The 22,059-nt window shown below is 38.0% G+C and overlaps 1 protein-coding gene and 1 pseudogene across 1 annotated transcript in view; one reads left to right on the top strand and one right to left on the bottom strand.

Moving 5' to 3' along the window:
- KCND2 (potassium voltage-gated channel subfamily D member 2) overlaps positions 1 to 22,059 on the bottom strand; it is a 501,718-nt gene that overhangs the window by 307,158 nt on the left and 172,501 nt on the right. The gene's annotated exons all lie outside the window — the stretch shown is intronic.
- Positions 10,878 to 11,671, top strand: LOC128560234 (tetraspanin-7-like; annotated as a pseudogene).

The following is a 22,059-nucleotide window of genomic DNA, read 5'->3' as shown; positions in this document are numbered from 1 at the left end:
AGAGACCCAGGGAGCATGAGGGCTCCAAGTGTCATTGTTAATTTTGAAGATGGAGGAGCCACATGAGAAAGAAAGGAGTGACTTCCGGGAGCACAGAGTGGCCACAAGGAAATGGGGGTCTCCGAGCAGCAGCCACAAAGAACCAGATTCTGCCAACAGCCTGACTGAGCTTGGAAAGTTTTCCTCAGAGCCTCTAGATACAACCTGAATTTTGCTAACATTTTGATTTCTGCCTTGTGAGACCCAGAGCAGAAAATTCAATCAACTGCTCAGACTCACATAGACTTAGGACACACAGGACTGTGAGATAATATGATTATTGTACGCAAGCTTCTAATTCTATGTTAATATATTTGGTAGCAATAAAAATCTACTACGCTAAGCACGTTCCGTGTCTGCTTCTACCTGAGCAGATGAATCACTTTGACAGTTCATACAGCCGTAATTATTTCTACAAGTATCTGCTTCCCCAACCACTAGCTTTTAAGCCGCAAAAGGTAGATACTGTATTATGCACATAATATCTAAAGAAGGGGTCCTGAAACTTTTTAAACAGGGGGCCAGTTCACTGTCCCTCAGACCGTTGCAGGGCTGGACTATAGTTTAAAAAAAACCCAAAAAACATGAACATATCCCTATGCACACTGCACATATCTTATGTTGAAGTAAAAAAACAAAACAGGAACAAATACAGTCACACCGCCTCATGTGGCCCGTGGGCCATAGTTTCAGGACCCCTGAAAGAATAAATAAACAGATAAGATTTGAAAAATGTATCAGTCATACTACTGGTTTGGCTTCCTGAAAATGAAAGTTTTATATCCCTGGCCAGTCACATGAAAATAGCCAACTAACCTGCAAGACAAGACTCAGGCAACAGCAGAACCCCTGACAACAGAATCTGAGACAGCAGGATGGTCTGATTGACAGCAGCGGGAAACCAGGCCGCCTTGGGACATGCTATCAGGTGGCTGTACACTCTATCTCCTTAAACTAAACACTTGCCTCATCCACTGTGTCTAGTCAGGGTAGTCGGCTACTGTACGTGAGCATCAACTCTTCGCCTTGGCAGGGCACTGGCATAGTATTCCGTATTCCAAACAACTCATGACTTTTCCAACTAGAAGTCTTTTTCTAGGAGTAATATGTCTAATCAGCAATGTCACTTTCAATTGTGATAAAGCAAGATATAAGTGGTAAAAGGGTGGCAATCAAAAATGTCTCCTTGCTTTCTTTCTTCAACTCAAACACGATGGCTGCTGGTAAAATTCAACCTATAATTTGCAACCCGAGAGTAAAGAGAGGAGACTGACAGCTGAATGATTTTGTTTTTACTATACAAATTAGGCATTTTAGTTAAAAGAATATGGCTCTTTTTTTTAGAAAAAATGACATCAAAGTGTGAGAGAATCAAATATATAGAAGAATTCCGCCTGCCGTAGTGAACTGCTGGCAGTGCTTTTCAATACAAAGTGATTCACAGAAATAAATAAAATTCAATGTTTGCTTGCATACCTCGGTGTATGATTTTATAAATTACATATATGAAAAATAAAAATTCTTAAAACAACTTGGGAAAAACGGCATCAGTTTAATTTGAGATGTAATTATTATATTCTTCCATACTATATTATCAAAATTGAAAAAGACATAATTCCTTTAACACATATGTGCAATATAGTCATATATGTGCTAAAGATTAAAATTAAGTCATGATGCAATCATCTTGGTTTTATGAGAAAGAATTACATTTAAAAAAGTGAACACTAGAACAAACTCAGAAGTTACATGCTACCTTCGCTAATCTCTATGGGACTTCAAAACAGAATAAAGAAGCTTATACTGGCTGAGCTTTATGATTTTGTAATTTGTAACTAAAGTATGGCCTACCTTTGCTTGACATATACATAGTAAGAAAGTAAATTTTGGTGAAATTTAGAATTATAGAATACAGGATTAGGTAAAGCCAAACACAAGTAGCACTCTCAGTTATTGGTTTTTTATATTTACTATTTGTACATTTCATCGAAAACATGAACATCAACTATAGTGGTATAGTTTTGCTTTATAATTTACATTTTTTAAATATTATTTTTCATCGCTTATGTATTTATAGTAGTTATACTTTTTTTTTTTTTTAGACAGAGTCTCACTTTGTCACCCTCGGTAGAGTGCCTTGGTGTCACAGCTCACAGCAGCAACCTCCAACTCCTGGGCTTAGGTGATTTTCTTGCCTCGGCCTCCCGAGTAGCTGGGACTACAGGCGCTGCCACAAAGCCCAGCTATTTTTTGTTGCAGTTTGGCCGGGGCTAGGTTTGAACCTACCACCCTCAGTAGGTGGTATTGGTACCCTTACTCACTGAGCCACAGTATACTGTATAACTACTGAGTATGACTACAAGAGTCTAACTATCACCCAGCAGTTATACTCTTGTTTTCTTTTCATGGGAAGGGTCTATGACTTGTATGAAAAATAGAAATTATCTTTTAATACAGGATAATATAATAAGGCAAATGATTAATCAAGAAAAACTACTCAGAGTAGAGATTATACTATCCTATTTAATAACGTATTTTCAAAATTGCTAGAGAGGTTTAGATATTCATAAATGTTATTCTCCTGAAGGACCAATAAAAACTACTCAGAGTAGAGATTATACTATCCTATTTAATAACATATTTTCAAAATTGCTAGAAAGGTTTAGATATTCATAAATATCATTCTCCTGAAGGATCATTATTAAAAATAGTAATGTTTTTACTAATTTTGGCCAGTGATCCATTGTTGTTATGGTTTTCTCTGCCTGTGCTCTTTAACATGCTATTACCTGAAAGTTTATTCTCAATAAGAACATTTGAATGATTCTCAAAATCTAGATTTTATAACAGAAAATAGCAAGAATTCATAATGGACTTTCTTCTTTTAAAGGAAGATATTTCATTTGTATTAATTTTTTTCAAGTTTAATAACCTTTCTTACAGTATTCTACTTCAGATATCGAATTTTAGGTAAACATTGAAGGTCTTAAACGTTTAGATCATTACATAATCTTGCAAAAAATCCACTTTTTCCTGAGTTTTTTTGGACAATATATTTCGAAGGATGCTAAGGAAGTAACACTAATGAAATATTTGAGTATTAAAAATCGTGGTGTGCTCCCGCTCCATGGCACTGAGTGAAGAGTTAATGTTATGATTTTATTTTTGACATATCTTACATTTATGTACCTTAATTTCCATTCAGATAGATGAAAATAATTGTTTTTGTTATTTTTAAATAGGAACAAATGTAAGGATCCAACTTTCTCTAGTGTATTTTAAAATTTCTTGAGTTTACTAAGCATACCCACTGATTTGTGAGATCTGCAATGGAAAACTACAAGTACAGAGTGGGAAGATTATGATTTTAGAAAGGTGACAAAAACAGAATTCAATGAGAGCAGAAATCTTGTTTTTTAAAACAAAAATAGCATTCTATATTGCAAAAATAACACAATTTCCATTATTCTACATACATAGTTATAGTGTTCTTTGAAAAAGCATCCTGAACCTCTTAGAAAACTGACAGTAGACGTCTCTGTCAATTACATCATTTCAAATAGCAGCTCAAACATTTAGGACCATCCCCAAATATCTAAAATCATGCATATGATGAAAAAAAAAAAGTGAATGAGAAGGGAAAACGACATACCATGTAGGTTTGCATGGGACATTGATATAAGAATCTACGAGTCTCAAAAAATGAAACAGTAGGGTTGGGGGGTGGAGAGCAAAATATCTGAAACAGTGTTAGTTCAAGCTGCTTGAAGACACAACAGCAATTGGAGAAATGCTTCATTTATCTGAGAAAAACAGTGGATATAAAAGTGATATGTTGTGGATATTTTTCACAAAGCAACAGAGTGGTCTCAGTGACAGTTGACAAGCCACCAAGGCTAATTAGCTGTGATCCTGTCACTAGGTACGTAACACTGTTGGAGCTAGAGGCTGCAACAGAAACTTTTCTGAGCCAAGAGGGTGAAGGTGCTAATGACACGGTAGCCACAACCAGGGAGCCAAGGTTTAACAATAAGCAGCTCATTGCCTTATGTGAATTTTGGCACATAGGAGCCACCAAGGTAGTGGGTGACAGCAGAATAGAAGGCTGGCACCGGTTTAACAAAAAAGCATGAATTAGAAACAAGGGACATAGTTTCTTTTTTTTTTTTTCCAAGTAATGTCTCAAAGCAACAACAACAAAAAAATGGTTCCCTTAACTATCTGGGAGGGTATTAATTTTTTCTAATGGTCTATAAGAAGAAGAATTACTTGTGTTGGTTGAGTTTGAAAGGAAGAGCACCAAAGCTCTTAAATCTTTTTGTCATCTTTGCATTTCTTTTTGTTCAGATTGAGAGAAAGTGATCAGAAGCAGGCTGAACCCTCAAATTAGGGTGACCACCTCTAGTTTCTCTGTAGCTGGTAAAACAAAAAAAGCATCAGTATGCAAATGCCTCTGATACTTTCCTAAGCTGTTTTTAGCTCTTTTTGTAACTTACCTCCCTACACAGGTTCAAAATAAATGGGTGATTGTTTCTGTGGTTTATATTCTAAATTCTAGTTGCAAATGTAAAAAAAGGAATGTCTTGTGGTAAATCAAATTCTCCTAAGGTTTTAGTAACCTAAGGATGCCTTTGGGGGCTGAGGACAAAGCCAGAATGTTGAAAGAAAACACTATGCTTCAAGAGGTATTTGTGATCAGGATACACAGAATGGACAAAGAAGCATTTTTTGAGTCAGGCTGACGTGAGTTTGGATACAGGCTCCATCACTAGACAGATGACTTGGGCACACTGCCTGTTTTTGTTCCAACTTCAGTTTTCTAAATTGCAATACAGGAATCATAATTTAGAGCTCTAATATTGTTGTTTGAATTAAATTACATTACAGCTTTGAAAGCTCCTAAAGAGTGCCTGGTCTATAGTACACATTTAATATTGAATAAAATTCTCTAAGGGGAGTTCAACGAAGTCTACACAGAGATAATGATGATATGCTTAGTTACAGAGGAAGTTGGTAGCCTAGGACACACTCAGGAAAAGGATCCCCCTCTTTCCAAGTTTGAACAAGGGAAATATTTCTTTCTAATTAGGAGCAGTTATGTTCCTGCTGAGCATAAATTCTAAGATGAGAATCATTAGCAGAAAGAAGCCAAGGGAAGGAGGCTCTGAGAAGAAGCATTAAGAACTATGAAGCTAAATTATAGCTTTCACATGAAGGCTATAACCCAACTATAGCACAAGACTAGGAGGAAAGGGCCAAGGTAGTGAAAGGGAGGGGGAGGTTAGGGTGGAGGGAGGGCAATGGGTGGGGCCACACCTACGGTGCATCTTAGAATGGGTACGGGCGAAACTTACTAAAGGCAGAATACAAATGTCTACATACAATAACTAAGAAAACGCCATGAAAACTATGCTGAACAGTTTGATGAGAATATTTCAGATTGTATATGAAACCAGCACATTGTACCCCTTGATTGCACTAACTACACAGCTATGATTTAACAATAAAAAAAAAAGAACTGGTCTCAGTTTATTAATTGTGATATTTCCTTGTGCCGTTTTCTCTGTTTTTTGGGGGACAAGAAAAGTGTCTTTATACTGGCATTTATGTTGTGAAGAAGGAGAAGAATTCTTGGACTGTGAGTTCACAGAGGTGAGGATGGAAATACGATGTTCACACACTAGCTGCTAAAATTACTAGGACAAAGATAAAAAAAGAAAAATAATTACTAGGACAATAAATTCTGAGGCACAAAAAGAAAAAGTAAAGCAGAACAGGCAATCTCCATAATTTTACCTTTCAAGTGGGGTCTGTTCACAAAATGGGTATGCACCTATTATTCAATCATTCATTTAACAAATGCTTATGAGTATTTACCCTATACCAGAAACCAGTTTTAAGCATTGTAGACACTAAACTCACCAACCAAACGGACAAAAATCTTTGTGCATACGGAGCTTACATTCTAGGAAAGGAGATATACAGACAAAATGGAAAAATGATATAAAAGCCTAAAAAGTGATAACTTAGGGAAAAAAATGTAAAGCAAGGAAGTGGGATGGCAAATGTCATGCTGTGGGTGGAGGCAGCCAGTCAGGTATGAAACATGGTGTTCAGGGAAAGGCTCACTGACAAACTGTAACTGAGTAAGGACAACGGAGGTGAAGAAACTCTGTGCAGCTGACTGGGGGAAGAGCATCTAAGCAGAGTGAACAAGCAAGAACAAATTAAGAACTAAGAACAAACACCCCAAGGTAGGAGCACAGCTCCTACACTGGAAGAGAACTGGAGCAAAGCCAGGTGTGGCCGGAATTCAGGGAGCGAGGGAGGAATTACCCAGAACAGTAGAGGTGGAGGTAACAGAGCTGGATTTTGAAGGGCCTTCCAGGCCCTGGTGAATCTTTGGGCTCTTTTCTGGGAGAATTTGAGAGCTATTGGGAGGTTCCCAAGGACATGCTTCCACTTTCATTTTCAATGCTTCATTTTGGGTGAAATGTTATGTAAAGTCACAGTAAGAGACCAGCTAGGAAGTGATATCAGTCACAATATCCTGTAAACACACTCAAAGAAGAGTTAGCAGGATTTGCTGTTGGTTCACTCACGAGGTCTGAGAGAAATAGAAGAGTTAAGAGTGACTCCAAGGATTTTCTCTGTCAGAAGAATGCTCTAGTTTCTTCACTGAAAGTTAACTGAACAAGTCTCAAAAATTTCTCACATAATTTTATTCTCTCAGTCTTGAGTTCTCTTGTTGTTTTCATAGCTCCTAATCGACAAGATTTTGGTTTTCCATTTGACCATCATCCTACTGAGACTCTTGATTTTCATTTTCTCATGGTTGGTGCAGGACCTGACCCCTTGTGTTTGGTTCTGGTGGACATGTAATGATTTTTGGCCATCTGAATTTTGGCCATCTGAATCCCTTTCTAACTGTGGAAAGTCTTCGCTTCTGCATGGGTTACTATCAAAGACTGCCTCACAGAAAGTAAGTGTTAAATACTTGGTTACTTAGCTTCCCTGTGCCAAAGTTTGAATCTACGGTTCTCCTTCCAAAGATGTACACAAAGAATATAATAGGGAAAGTTAGAATACAAGATGCAGGAGGCAGCCTTTCCTTCCCTCTGTTGAGATAGCACTTTCTGCATCAGATCACTGCTGTGTTGATAATTTTGATTATATTCCTTGGCTGTTTAGGCCCATGCTTGATTTTCCAAACTTTTCAATTATTCTGTGATTTACTTAACAACCTTTCATAATGTCCCTTTCAGCTTAAATAAGCCATACTTGGCTTTGTCCCTTTAAATAAAGCACCCTTACCAACTTATTACCCAATAATCATTTAATGATACGTTGGATATGCATATCCATTATATTGAGCTTGAATAGAAGAAAGGGGCTTGTAATCCCCACCTCTAACTTGGCATTCTTCACTTGCAAAATATAGAGAATCATGTAAAGGGAAAGTCCACAAGTCAGGAGGAACTTGAAAGGAAGCAGATGAGATGAGAAGCAATGGAAATAATTTCTGATTTTTTGATGTGACTAATGTGTTGAGGACCTGGTAAATAGTTTAGATCCTCTCCATGAAAAATTGCACATAACAAGAAGCACAGACAGTCTTTTCATGAAATTTTAATGAGATCAAATGCTTTGACATCATCTCTCTCTTTTTTTTTTTTTGAGTCAGAGTTCCACTGTGTCACCCTTGGTAGAGTGCTATGGCATCACAGCTCACAGCAATCTCAAACTCTTGGGCTTAAGTGATTCTCTTGTCTCAGCCTCCCAAGTAGTGGGACTATTGGCACCTGCCACAATGCTGAGCTATTTTTTGGTTATAGTTGTCACTGTTGTTTGGCAGGCCTGGGCTGGGTTCAAACCCACCAGGTCTGGTGTATGTGGCTGGTGCCCTTAGCCGCTGAGCTACAGGCGCTGAGCCCATCTTCTCTCTTTGATAGTAACACATTCTAAAAGGCAAGAAAACAGCAAGAAAAAGAAGGAAAGAGGGAATGAGAAGAGAAGGAAAAAGAACAAGGATGACAGCAAGAATTAGAGAGAACTGCTTTCTACTTTCCGTCAGAAGAAACTCCTGTGATTCTTGTGACATGGCTCAATGGATTCCTTTATCTCAACAATAGGTATATCCCTCCACTTCCTCTTAAAGAGAAGGCTGAGTAAAAAGGGAATCAGAAGTATTCACTTTAATATGTTCCCTCTTGGTTTGTGGGTCTGAGGTCTCTTTTCTTTATGGAAATAAGAGACAGAGGAAATGATGCCCTAACAAGGCCCACAGCCTTCTACTGTACAGGTTTTATAGTTACTCCGACCCAAATCACATTTCCTTTGTCTTCCCTTAATACTTTCAAATCAGATCAGGTGGCACAGACTTCAGAATGCACCTTGCAGCTGAATACAGAATTCTGGCTGTGGTACATGGATAGCTGTTCGTGTCTGTCCAACATACGTCCATGGAGCATTTCTCCACTTAGTCCTCTTTCTGCAACTACTTTCCCCTTATGCACCTGTCTTTCCCCATTTCCTCTTTTTTCCTCTCCCACCCTTGGCAATTCAAATCAGTAAACGATTACTTAATCCCCTTTAGATACTTAGCTGGAGCATGAATGCTTGCTTTCTTTTTTTTTTTGCAGTTTTTGGCCAGGGCTGGATTTGAACCCGCCACCTCTGGCACATGGGGACGGCGCCCTACTCCTTTGAGCCACAGGTGCTGCCTGGATGCTTTCTTTACTTAAGTCAAACACACATATTTAAGTATATTTAAGTATTTTTTTAAATCTTCAGAGGACATTGTATGGTGCCATATTTTAAGTGTTCTTACCAATTTTTTCTCTTCAAAATTTCATAGTATATAGATTGCAGTGATATATCCAAACCTCTGAGTTTTGCTTATTGTTTTCATTCATAGAAGGCTGAGAGGAACATTTTGTCATTACGAAGTCAGATCTGAAAGAGGCTCAGCAGGCTTTAGTGTTATATATATTCACATCACAGAGAGTTAGGCACTGGAGGTAAATCATAGAGTGAGTGTCAGGCTCAGTTAACTAAGAGGGTTTTGTTCTTTTTCCATCAATTGAAATTCTCTGGAAAAGATAATTCTTTTTATCTTAATTGTTTAGAAATTATGTATTTGTTTCCACTAATGTTAATAAATCCGACCCTTCACATCTCAGCTTACCACAATGAAATCAACTTCTCAGCTTCATTTCTTATTTTGCTTTTTTAATTATTATTATTTCAATAGATTTAGAGGGTACAAGTGATTTTTGCTACATGGATGAATTGTATGCGGGTGAAGTCAAGTCTTTTTAGTGTATCTCCCACCAGAATAGTGTACATGGTACCCAATAGGTAATTTAAATGAAGAGGCATTTTTCAAATATTAAAATTGTTTACCTTCTGATGAACCAATGTCTTATAAGAAGAAACAAAAATGAAAACCACCTGGGAATGTAGTACCCTCTCTTATATAGACTCTAAAATTCCCTTGAATGGTTTTCATCCTCATCTTCAATCTGATAAGGGGAAGACCAGTAAGGCAATGTGGCAAAGAATGGGGTTATTCAAAGGCAAAGGCTCTGGAAAAGATTTCTACTTTTTGGGGTGTGACTGTTGCAGTGAGAGGGAGCTGGTGAAGTCTATATGACAGATACTGACTTACTAATCTAATTTTTTTTTTTTACTAATCTAATTTTAATTTAGGTTCTATTTAAATATAAGGTAGGGAGTCGTCACTGCCTTTAAACTGAAATATACTTTCATTTACCTAACAGTGATTATTATTGACATAAAATGGTCAAAATAACTTCAATTGTTCCAAATTTTAAAATACCACATTTTTTAAATCCAATTTATCAATGAAATTTAATATACTTCTCTTTTTCTATTACTTTTTCTTTTTTTCTTTTTTTTTTTTTAAGGCACAGTATTACTCTATTGCCAAAGTAGAGTCCTGTAGTGTTTGCTCTACTCACAACAACCTCAGATTCCTGGGTTTAAGTCATCTCTCTGCCTCAGCTTCAGAGTAGCTGGGACTATAGACACCTGCCACAATGCCCAGCAGAGTTTTTCCTATTTTTAGTAGATATGCCGTCTGACTCTTGCTCAGTTTGTCTCCAACTCCCACACTCACAGGATCCTCCTGCCTTGGCCTCCTAGAATGCTAGAAAATAGTTTTTCAAAGTAATAATTCATAACTCAAGGTGATCTGATTTCAAAAAAAAAATTACTAAAAACTAAATGTTAAAAAATATTGTATTTATTTCATGGCTAACCAAGAAAAATAGTATGTAACATACTTATATATAGAATAATAAAAACACCCCCCCAATTAGTCTCACAAATATCACCATATTCATATGAAATCATGAAAAAAATTAAGATATTTAGAAATATTCAGTTAAGAATACTAATTTTCTGGCGGCGCCTGTGGCTCAGTCGGAAGGCGCCAGCCCCATATACCGAAGGTGGTGGGTTCAAACCCGGCCCCAGCTGAACTGCAACCAAAAAATAGCCGGGCGTTGTGGCGGGCGCCTGTAGTCCCAGCTACTCGGGAGGCTGAGGCAAGAGAATCGCTTAAGCCCAGGAGTTGGAGGTTGCTGTGAGCTGTGTGAGGCCATGGCACTCTACCGAGGGCCATAAAGTGAGACTCTGTCTCTACAAAAAAAAAAGAGAAAGAATACTAATTTTCACATACAACTAGGTTGCATGGATTCTCTTCAGAAAATTCTCTTGGAAAATAAACCTCTGAGCTTTGGAGTGGTGTTTGTTTTTATTCAGAGCCATCCAGTGTAGTCATTTAGAAAGATAGGATAGCTCAAGCTGCTTCCATGGAGGAGACCACTGGGGTGATCCTGCTGGCTGCTGGAGGCTGGGGCAAGCTTACTCTGGGCACCTACATCTCCCTTATTGCCGAGAATTCCACAAATGCTCCCTATGTGCTCATAGGAACTGGCACCACTACTGTTGTCCTTTTCCTATTTGGATGTTTTGCTATGGGCCGTGGTAGCCCAACAAGGCTGAAGCTGGATGCCGTGTTCCTCACTGAGTTTTTAGCTGGCATTTCAGGGCTTGTGTTTCATCATGAGATCAAGAACACCTTCCTGAGGACTTACACAGATGCCATGCAGAATTACAACGGCAGTGATGACAAGAGCCGGGCAGTAGACCATGTGCAGCGCAGCCTGAGCTGCTGTGGCGTGCCAAACTGCACCAACTGGAGCACCAGCCCCTGCTCCTGGAGCACAGCATCCCCCAGTTGCTGCACAAACAAAACCAATTATAATCCCCAGGGTCTACACAATCTGACCACTGCCGCCACCAAAGTTAACCAGAAGTGTTGTTATGGTCTGGTGACCAGTTTCATGTAGACTAACATGGGAATCATCCCTGGAGTGGCATTGGGAATCGCATTTTCCCAGCCGATTGGCATGCTGCTGGCCTGCTGTCTGTCCTCGTTCATCACAGCCAATCAGTAGGAGACGGTGTAAGGAGAAGTCTTTCCAGAACGACAGCAAAATAAGAGTCCTGTTTTAAAAAGGAACTGCAGCAATTTTTGAAAAAATTCCAAAGAATATTCGAGCACAGTACATAATACACCTGCCTTGCTCCCCTCTATCTCTTAACTCCCCCACAGGAGTTAACTCCTACCCAGGCTCTGCTCCACCTTTCAGCCCGTGTCATGTGTAGTGTCCATTTTGTGAAACCCTGTTGTGGCACAGAGTGTAGCCAGGTCCCCCATGCAGCCAGTCCTGGTGAGCTCTACCCAGGGGCCCCACATGTGCCAGTTCCTCCACTTCCACTTGGCCCAACTGGCTGTCACACCACCGCTGGTCCCTCTGGGCCCTGAATGTAGTGTGGGAGGTTCCTGTTAGCTCCTCACTGTGGTCCATAAATGCCACACACCTTTAAGTAGATAAGCGGATGATAGTTATCTGTTCTTTTGGCTTAATTTTCCCTTTTCTAAGGCTCTTTTTTTTTTTTTTTTTTTGTAGAGACAGAGTCTCACTTTATCGCCCTCGGTAGAGTGCCGTGGCCTCACACAGCTCACAGCAACCTCCAACTCCTGGGCTGAAGCGATTCTCTTGCCTCAGCCTCCCGAGTAGCTGGAACTACAGGCGCCCGCCACAACACCCGGCTATTTTTTGGTTGCAGTTCGGCCGGGGCCGGGTTTGAACCCGCCACCCTCGGTATATGGGGCCGGCACCTTACCGACTGAGCCACAGGCGCCGCCCTAAGGCTCTTTCCTACCTTCTTCAGGCTGCCTCAGACATGTAAAGAGACACATCAGTAATTGTCCATGAGTAGAAAAAAGCATGTGTCACACATGAAGGAAATTACTGTTGAGCTTCAGGTGGCCTCCCTGCTCGTTATCACATACCTGGGTACGGGCAGGCAGCTTAGTGCACCTTTGCCTCTCAGTTGAAACCTGTTTAATCCTGTTACAAAGCTGTGCTGTTGCTTATCACGAAGGCAATGACATTACTTTTGTTTGTTCCCAATTAATTTCTCTTGTGCTGTTTTATTTCTTTTTCTTTCTGCATCTTTTTCTTGCATTGACATTACAGACATTGAAGACCCCAACAGATCAATTTAAACATGGGCGGTGGCTCACGCCTATAAAACTAGCATTCTGGGAGGCCGAGGCAGGTGGATTGTTTAAGCTCAAGGAGTTCAAGACCAGTCTGAGCAAAAAGTGAGACCCCATCTCTACCATAAATGGAAAAACTGAGGCAAGAGGATGGCTTGAGCCTAAGAGTTGGAGGGTGCTGTGAGCTCTAACACTGCAAGACTCTACCCAGGAGGATAGCTTGAGACTGTCTCAAAAAAAAAAGAGTGTGAAGGAGGAACACAAATCAACATATTTTTAAAAGATCTTCAAAAATATTGCCTCTGTCTAGCATGCCAACAAGAATGAACATTTGTGATACGTGTATTAATAAATACAATAATTACAAAAAATACTAATTTTGTTTATTATAAGAAATAAAATGTCATTTTGTTTTAGGACCTGAGAATTTACAAACACAAATCTTTGAAATCAGAAATTCATATTTTCATCTGGTAGGCGATTTTGAGCTGCAGGTAAAAATATTTGATAAAAATAACTAATAATAACGTTCATTTTCCTTACATAGAAGACTATTATAAGAAAAGAGATACAGGGTTGGTTTAGATGCTTAAAAATACACAGCCTTTTAGTCTTTTATAATTCTCTTGACCTTCTTTTTAGTTGCAATATAGCTACAGAAGCTTCAACCATCCTCACACATCAATGCCTAAAATTAGGGGAAAAACTGGGATTCTTGTAACAAGACTTTTTTTTCTTTTTCTTAAAGCCAGAGTAGAAAATGAAAGATTCAGAAGGCATTTGTTCCAATTATATTGGCCAGAACTAGTTTAAATGGCCATTCTTGCCTTCAGACAGACTAGGAACATGAGTATCACACAGATGGGTTCTCAGAAAGGAAGTGAGCGGCATGATTCTTGTTTAGGCAACAATGTCTACAATACTGTCAGCAGTTGTAATGTGTGATAGCTTAGACTGTGGGTTTTGGAACTAAACTTCCTAGGTTCCAGTCCTGGCTTACCAATTTTTAAACTATGTGATTTTGAGTAATTATCTAACTTCTTAGAGTTTCAGTTTCCTTATTAATAAAATGGGGATGAAATAGGTTTTCCTTAAATTCATGTCAGCTATTTTTATTATAAAATACTTGGTTATAATTTATATGGTAAAACACTGCATTGTTTCATTAACTCTGCAAAAAGTTCGAATCTCTTTAAGTTAATTCTTTAGAGGTTTAAAAATAGGTAAATCGAGTTTTTAGAAATGCAAATTGTCAGGTTAGAATGGCAAGTGAAATTACATCAATTCCATCTTAATAATCTCTGTAACAGATCACTAGCTGTGTTACACTCATAGAGAACTCCAAAGTATTTGCTCCACCGTCCCTTTTCCGGCATAACACTAGAAACTGACTACTGGGCCAGCCAATCCAGTTGCCCTTTGAGCACTCATTTATTGTTCGTGAGTTAGAAGTTAGAATCCTGTTCCAATTCCCCAATGCCCCCCACCCCGCCCACACTAATATATATGTGTGTGAGTGTGTGAATGTGTAATATTAAAAACAGAGATATATGTAGCTGGATACTTTCCAGACAGTCTTCATATATATAAAATGCAATATGGCAAATCCACCCTTCTTTAATGTTGGGACAATTCCACTTCAATACTGGAATAAAAAAAGAGATTAACCCAGCAAGTATGAAGAAACATTGGTTTGATTTTTGGCTGTTATCAATAATTATTTGTTAAGGACCAACTGCAAGATGTGATAAAAGAAGCACCAAATGCATCTCTGCCTTCAATCTAGTTGAAGATGCCTATGACCCAGTTGAAGTTCACATGCAATATACATGTAAATCAAGATAGTGTTAAACTCTATTGCACTGAACTGGGTTAAGCGAATTTTGAGGAGGCAGAGAATAGGGTCACCTTGAAGCACCATAAAGAAATCAGGAGGTGATGAAGCTCAAGCTGCAACCCAGATGAAAAAAACAAAAAGAAAAAAAAAGAACACAGGGGTCTAGGGCATGGTTAGAGATGGTGGGGTGTGCTGGTTAAATGGAGGTATGTATGAATAAAGTGGAATATTTGTTTTGAGGAATGTTAATAGATTAAACAAATATTTACTGAGTGCCTACTAGTGCCTAGCCAGTATTAGGTGTTAAGCATGTGGACTCTGGTATGAAATGGTCCTTGTTCTAAACAGCTTGATTAAACAGCTGTGCTGGTTTAAGAGAACAGTAGGTAGATAGATAGTTTCATACATATTCGTGAATAGGTGCCATTCCTGGTTATTCATTAAAATTTATAAATCATATTCTCTAAAATAATATCATACATTTATGTTGATATGCTCCTCTTCAAATATACAGTAAAATAGAATAATCATGTCAAATACATTTAGATGAAACATAATAGTAAAGCCAATGTGAGAATCGATTTTAGTTTTTTCCAATAAATTCTCCATCATACTTGTAGTAAGACAATATTTATAATGAAAATTTATTTTGCATTCATCATAGGCTAAGTACTCCTAAAAGTGCTTTAAATTTATTAATTCATTTTAATCTCACAACAATATTATTAAGGACTAATTCCAGTATTTTCAAATAATCAGTAAGGAACTTAGGCCCAACAACGTGAAGTAACTTTCCTAAAATGACACAGGTGGTGGTAACCAGCAGAGCCTATCTGTGAACAGTACAGTTCGGAAACTGTCCTTTTAACCATTATTTTGCATGAGATTTACAAAAATTAAAACAGAATTGAAGTATTCATTCTTGTTTAATTTCTGTATAGTTCATTATGAAATGCTATAGGAATACATATAATATTATTATTCTACAATAAATCTTTTCTTACTTGTTCACTGAAACTTACTTTTAAAATTTCACATTACTATTAAGGTGTTTTATAAGTATGACTGTCCTTTAAGTTCAAATTATTTTCAAAAGTGAGTATATGTCTATGTGTCTCTCTACACACACACACACACATACACACACACACACACACACAAAGAATATTGCAGTTTTTGTCTTTATTTAGTGATAGCAAGGGTAACAGAATCAGTTTTGTGCTAAATACAACGTGTGAAGAAAGATGTTCAACAGCAATGCTCTAGTCATTCAATCTGACATTTCTTTGTGAAGAGGGCAGAAAACTAAATTGCCTCAAATTAGGGGAGAAAATCACACACCATAAAAAGTAACATGTCCAATGACAGTTGAGGTCATGCCTCCACTGAGGTAAATATGAATTTTACCATATGAGTTTCAAGGATTTTAAAAGGAATAGTGCAACTGCCCTTCTTTATGTGCTTTGAATTGTCACCCCTTAACATCCTGAAAATATTACACTTTTCCTGGCATTTTATGCTACGTTTGTAGTATAACATTGCTATGTATTTGTTTAAAAAGTTTTAGGGGGAGGAGCAAGATGTCAGACTGGAGATTTTTCCTTGCGGGCTATTTGTGATGAGACAGAAGAAAGTGGACGTCAGTTACCTCTGGCTGGAGGAATCTGCACTGAAACATCATTCCAGGATCACAGTGAAGTAGCAGGAGACTTCAGGAGCCAAAGGATATCTAGAGTTGAGGAATAGCAATGTGGAAGGCAGGTGCTTTTTACAGAGGCTGCCCGATTGCCCAGCTCTCCCAGAGAGAGATGGAGACAGGAAAGGGATGTCCTGCAGTATTTTGATTTTGGACTGGGCTGCTCACTGGAACAGCAAGTAGACTTGAACAGCATACGGTGGTCAGAGTTGAATGCCTGGTAGGGTGGTCTTCCTATCAAGTTTAGCTGCAGAAGAGATGTTGTCATTGTGGGAAGACTACTATGTGGAGAGGAGCAGTCTGTGAGGTCCTAGTGCCTGGCAGCTCTGGTGCCTCGGCAGAGCTCCAGTGGCTATCCTTTGAATGAGCTGAGCACACTTGCACCCCCCAGGAGGGGTGTTTTGTCATCAAGGGACAGTGTCTGATGGGACTCTAGGGAAGTCTGGTGAGAGCTTTGGATCCCAGTCCCATACGGACTGAATGCTGATGAAGTGAACAGGCCCAGATTGAGGACGAAGAAGTCAGGAAGACAAGATCTGGTTCCTTTGCAACTAGAGAGTGGCTTCTGATCTTTCATCATATACAGTAAATCCAGTGTGTGTTCTCCAACTCTTAACACCACAGTGTTGTCTAGTGTACAGGGCATATAGTTCAACACACACACACACCACAAATTGTCTTACATTTTTTGCAAATTTTTTCTATATTTCCCCTACTTTTTTTTCTTTTCTTTTTTTGGTTTGATTGTATTTGTATTTTTCCACTTTTACTTTTTGCAATAACAAGGGCTCCTCCATTATTGTTACAGATTTTCAGCCACCTTTAGACTTTTTTCTTTTTAATTTCTTTTTTCTCTCTTTGGGCAGAGATTTTTTTCTTCTTTTCTCATCTTTGCCAAATAATGTTTTCACATAGCACATAAGATATCGCTTTTTATCTTAACATAATTATATTTTAATTTTTTAAATCTATTTTTTTTTCACATTTCTGAGGGCTGGGTGGGGGTCACAGCATTTATCTGGCTCAAGGAGGCCAAAAATTAATGGTCTTGAGTGTCCCTCTCATTTTAGTCTTGGAAAGAAGGTATTGGTAAGTCCCTACTGTCATGTACTACTGATTTCTTTCTATGTTTGGCAGAGGTGGGGTCTTGCTCTTGCCCAGCCTGGTAAATAGCTCCTGACTTAGAGGGACCTGCTAGATTGGTTTCCCCAGGAAATTGATGAGAAAGTGAAAAACAGAACTAAAAAATGGATGAAAGATATGCAGAATATAGAAAGGATGTGGCAGAGCTTAAGGACCTAAAGGAATCAATTAGGGAACTTAAAGATTCAGTAGTAAATATCAATAACAGATAAGATCATGGAGAAGGAAGAATCTCAAAGCTAGAGGATAAAGTTCTTAAGCTAACCAAGGAAATTTAAAAGGCAGAAAAGAAGTGGAAAAAGCAAAATATTCACTCAGAGAATTATGGCACTTGACGAAGCATTCAAATATATGAATGATAGATATTCCTGATGGGGAATTAGAATGTTGCAAAGGAATCGAAGCTCAACTTGAGGATATCATTAATGAAAACTTCCCAAGTATCACTAAAGTTTCTGAAACATTGCTTTTAGAGGGATATCAAACTCCAGATAATCGTAACACAAATAGAGCATCTCCAAGACACATTGTAATGAAACTGCCCAAACTCAAGACAAAGAGAAAATTCTGAAAGCAGTCAGGAATAACCACCAATTGACCTCCATGGGTCTGATGGTGGAACCATCAGAGTGACAGTAAATTTTTCAGTAAAACTTTCCAAGAAAGAAGAGAATAGTCAAGCTATCTTTAACTTCGTAAACAAAAAAATTTTCAGCCTATAATTTTGTATCTTGCTAAACTAAGCTTCAAACTCAACAGAGAAATAAAATCCTTTATTGACATGCAAACACTGAGGAAATTCACCACAACAGGACTAGTTCTATAGGAAATACTTAGACCTATTTCCAACACCGAACATTATAATGGACCACCAACAAAGTAAACAACCACAAACTAAAGGACAAAACTTAGCTTCCATAATGGTGTAAAGATAAAACTAACCAACGGAACTTCACAAAATCAGATGAATAAAACTCCACCATACATATCAATTTTCTCAATAAATGTTAATGGATTGAATTTCCCACTGAAGAAGCACAGACTCTCCAATTTGATAAAAAAGCACAAGACATCCATATGCTGTCTCCAGGAAAAACACCCAACCTTGGAAGATAAAACATGGTAAAGAGTTAGAAAACAATATTTCAGGCAAATGGAAAACAGAAGAAAGTAGAGGTCACAATCTTAATATCAGATACATGTGGATTCAAAGCAATTAAAGTTAAGAAAGACAATGGTCACTTTCTCCTGGTCACGGGAACAATATATAAAGAGAACATTGCAATTCTAAATATTTATGCACCCAACTTATATGTTCCCCATTTTATGAAAAGGACATTGATTGATCTAAGCAATATGATATCCTATAACACCATAACAGCTGGGGACTTTAATACCCCTCTGGTTGAGCTGTACCTAAACTATACCTAGCTTCTGTATCTAAACAGAAGCTGAACAAAGATACAAGGGACTTAAATGCAAACCTAGAACAAATGTGCTCAATAGACATATACAGAACACACTATCCTAAAGCTAAGGAATATATGTTGTACTTGTCAGCCCATGGAACATCCTCCAAACTAGATCATATCCTAGGTGATAAATCGAACCTCAACAAAATTAAAAGAAATGAAAATATACCTTGTATCTTCTCAGACCACAGGTCAAGAAGTACAATAATGTCTCAGGGTATAAAATCAATGTTCACAAGTCAGTAGCTTTAGTATCTACCAACAACAATGAAGTCAAGAAAGTAATCAAAGATACAATTTCCTTCACAGTAGCTTCAAAGAAAATGCAATATTTAGGAACATACCCAACAAAAGATGTGAAGGATTTCTACAAACAGAACTAGGAAATTTTGAGAAAAGAAATAGCAGAAGACATCAACAAATGGAAGAACATACAATGTTCTCTTCAGTGGGTAGAATTGACATTCTTAAAATGTCAATTCTACCTGAAGCAACCTACAGAGTCAATGCAATTTCCATTAAAATACCAACATCACATCTTGAAGAACTGGAAAAAATAGTTCTTATTTTTGTATGGAACTAGAAAAAAAACCCATATAGCCAATGCAATTCTTAGTAGTAAAAACAGCACTGGAGGTATCACTCTACCAGACTTCAGGCTATATTACAAGCCCAAAGTGATCAAAACTGCATTGTATTGGCACAAAAATAGAGATGTAGACATTTGGAACTGAATAGAAAACCAAAAGATTAAACCAATCTCTTATAGCTATCTGATATTTAATAAACCAAACAAGAGCATACACTGGTATGTAAAAGCATCCCCATTCAACAAATGGTGCTGGAGAAACTGAACAACCACATGTAAAAGTCTTGAACTGGACATGTACCTTTCATCACTTACAAAACTTGATTCAAAATGGATAAAAGATTTAAATCTAAGACATGAAATGATAAATATCCTAGAAGAAAGTGTGGGAAAAACTCTTAAGGATATTGGACTGGGGAAAAATTTTATGAAGAAGACCATAACAGCAATCACAACAACACAAAAGTAAGAAAATGGGACTTAATTAAATTGAGAAGCTTCTGAACAGTTAAGGACACAACAGTTAAAGCAAATAGACAACCTTCAGAATGGGAAAAGATATCTGCATATTATGAATCTAACAAAGGCTTGATAACTAGGGTCTATAGCGAAGTCAAATTAATCAACAACAACAACAACAAACCCAGCAAAGTATCCCATCTATTACTGGGTAAGAGACATAAACAGAACCTTTTCTGAGGAAGACAGATGAATGGCTAACAAACATGTGAATAAATGCTCATCATCCCTAATCATCAGAGAAATGCAAATCAAAACCATCCTGAGATATCACTTAACCCCAGTGAGAATAGCCCACATCTCAAAGTCCTAGAATTGCTGATACTGGTGCAGATATAGAGAGAGTGGCCCATTTTTACAATGTTGGTGAGACTGCAAACTCGTACAGCTCTTTGGAAAGAAGTATGGAGAATCCTCAGTGAACTAAAATTAGACCTTCCATTCGACCTGCAAATTCCACGACTAGGCATCCACCCAGAAGAAAAGAAAATCATTTTATCATAAAGACATTTGTACTAGAATGTTTATCACAGCTAACTTTACTATTACCAAGATGTGGAAACAACATAAATGCCCATCAACTCAGTAATGAACTAACAAGCTGTGGTATATGTATACCGTGGAGTACTATTCAGCTGTAAGAAGAGATGGAGACTTTAAAACTTTTGTATTAACTTGAATGGAGCTGAAACACATTCTTCTTTGTAAAGTATCACAAGAATTGAAATGCAAGTATCCAATGTACTCAATTTTCTAATGAAGTCTAACATATGCCCCCAAGTAGGAGAAAAACTTTATTCAAGTTAGGGGGAGAGGGAACAAGTGAGGGGGAATCGAGAAAGGGAGATTGTGGTGCTTCTACTTAAAGGGCACGAGGTCAGGGTGTATGGCACATCTTTTAAGTGCAGGACACGACTACATGACAAATTCAAAAATCGTGACCTCGTTGTTTGTACCCTCATATTAACTTGAAATAATAAAAAAACCTTTAGTTAACTTAATTATCTTTACTTTTAATGTTTTAAGATGTTCTCACCCAACCTTTGCCACCCACCTCTGCAACCTAAATTCTACTATTCTAGACCTGAACCCCTAAAGTTGTTCTGGAATTAAAATAAGCACCTAAAATTAGAATACAGTAGTCATTGTATCTCCATGTTTTTACAGAAAAAAAAAATATGGCATATTTGAGAGCCCAGTGTACTCTGCTGGGGTCTTAAAAAAAACTCAGAAGCAGGTGTTGACTTAAAGGTGTTATTGAGAAAAGAAAATGACAGGTCTAGGCAGCAACTACATCCATACACTGACTTTATGAAAATTAGTGGAAGTTGCTTTATATGCTCCGGTAGAAACAGTTGAAAGCTCAAGGTCTAATACTATTAGAGAGCTAGTATTTTACCAGTCACCTTCCATGGGGAAAGGGAGGAAGATAGTTGAGGTGCACAGGTGTTTTCCTTTTCAAGCAAGCAATTTTCAACATAGCTGGTTGTAAGCAAGGAAGCCCAGTGTTATGTAAAAATAGCACACAGACAGCTCTGAACATGGCAGCCTGACATGCAGTAGGCACTCAGATCACCTCTGGTGTTTTCAAAAGGAAGGAGAAATTTCTTTGAACTAGATTCATCATGGACAAGGAAATGGTGATGTGAGGGAAGGACATTTCAAGAAAAGAAAGCAACATGAACAAGGAACAAAGGCAGCAAGGCAAGGGAAGTTCATAGCATGTCTTGAATAGGAAGTATTGTGGGCGAGGGGTTTGGAAAGGGGTGGTTTGGTTGTCTCAGTGAGTGAGACGTGCTGTTGGCAGTTATTGCACTGCTGCCAAGAAAGCTAATAATTCTGTGATCATGGCCATACAACAAAATACTGTCCTTCCAAAAAAGCACTCCAGTAGAGAAAAGAATTAGGGTACAGCTATTAAAGGAATCAGTGAGAAATGAGGTTGGATGTTGGGCATCGAATGCCATGCAGATAAGTGCCTGTTAACTGTATGCATACAGAATCTAGGAAAGTTTTAAAATTGAGTAATGACATGATCTATCTTTGAACGTATTGAGAATAAGGAATATCATTCAAGATGATGAATTTGGCATTCATTGGTGAAGTAATTAAGTTGGAAGAAAACTGGCAGTGGGCAAATCAGTGAGGAGGGATTTATAGCTAGGG

The sequence above is a fragment of the Nycticebus coucang genome, chromosome 11, assembly GCF_027406575.1.
Source record: "Nycticebus coucang isolate mNycCou1 chromosome 11, mNycCou1.pri, whole genome shotgun sequence".
NCBI lineage: Eukaryota > Metazoa > Chordata > Mammalia > Primates > Lorisidae > Nycticebus > Nycticebus coucang.
This window is presented reverse-complemented; position numbering and strand designations above follow the sequence as displayed.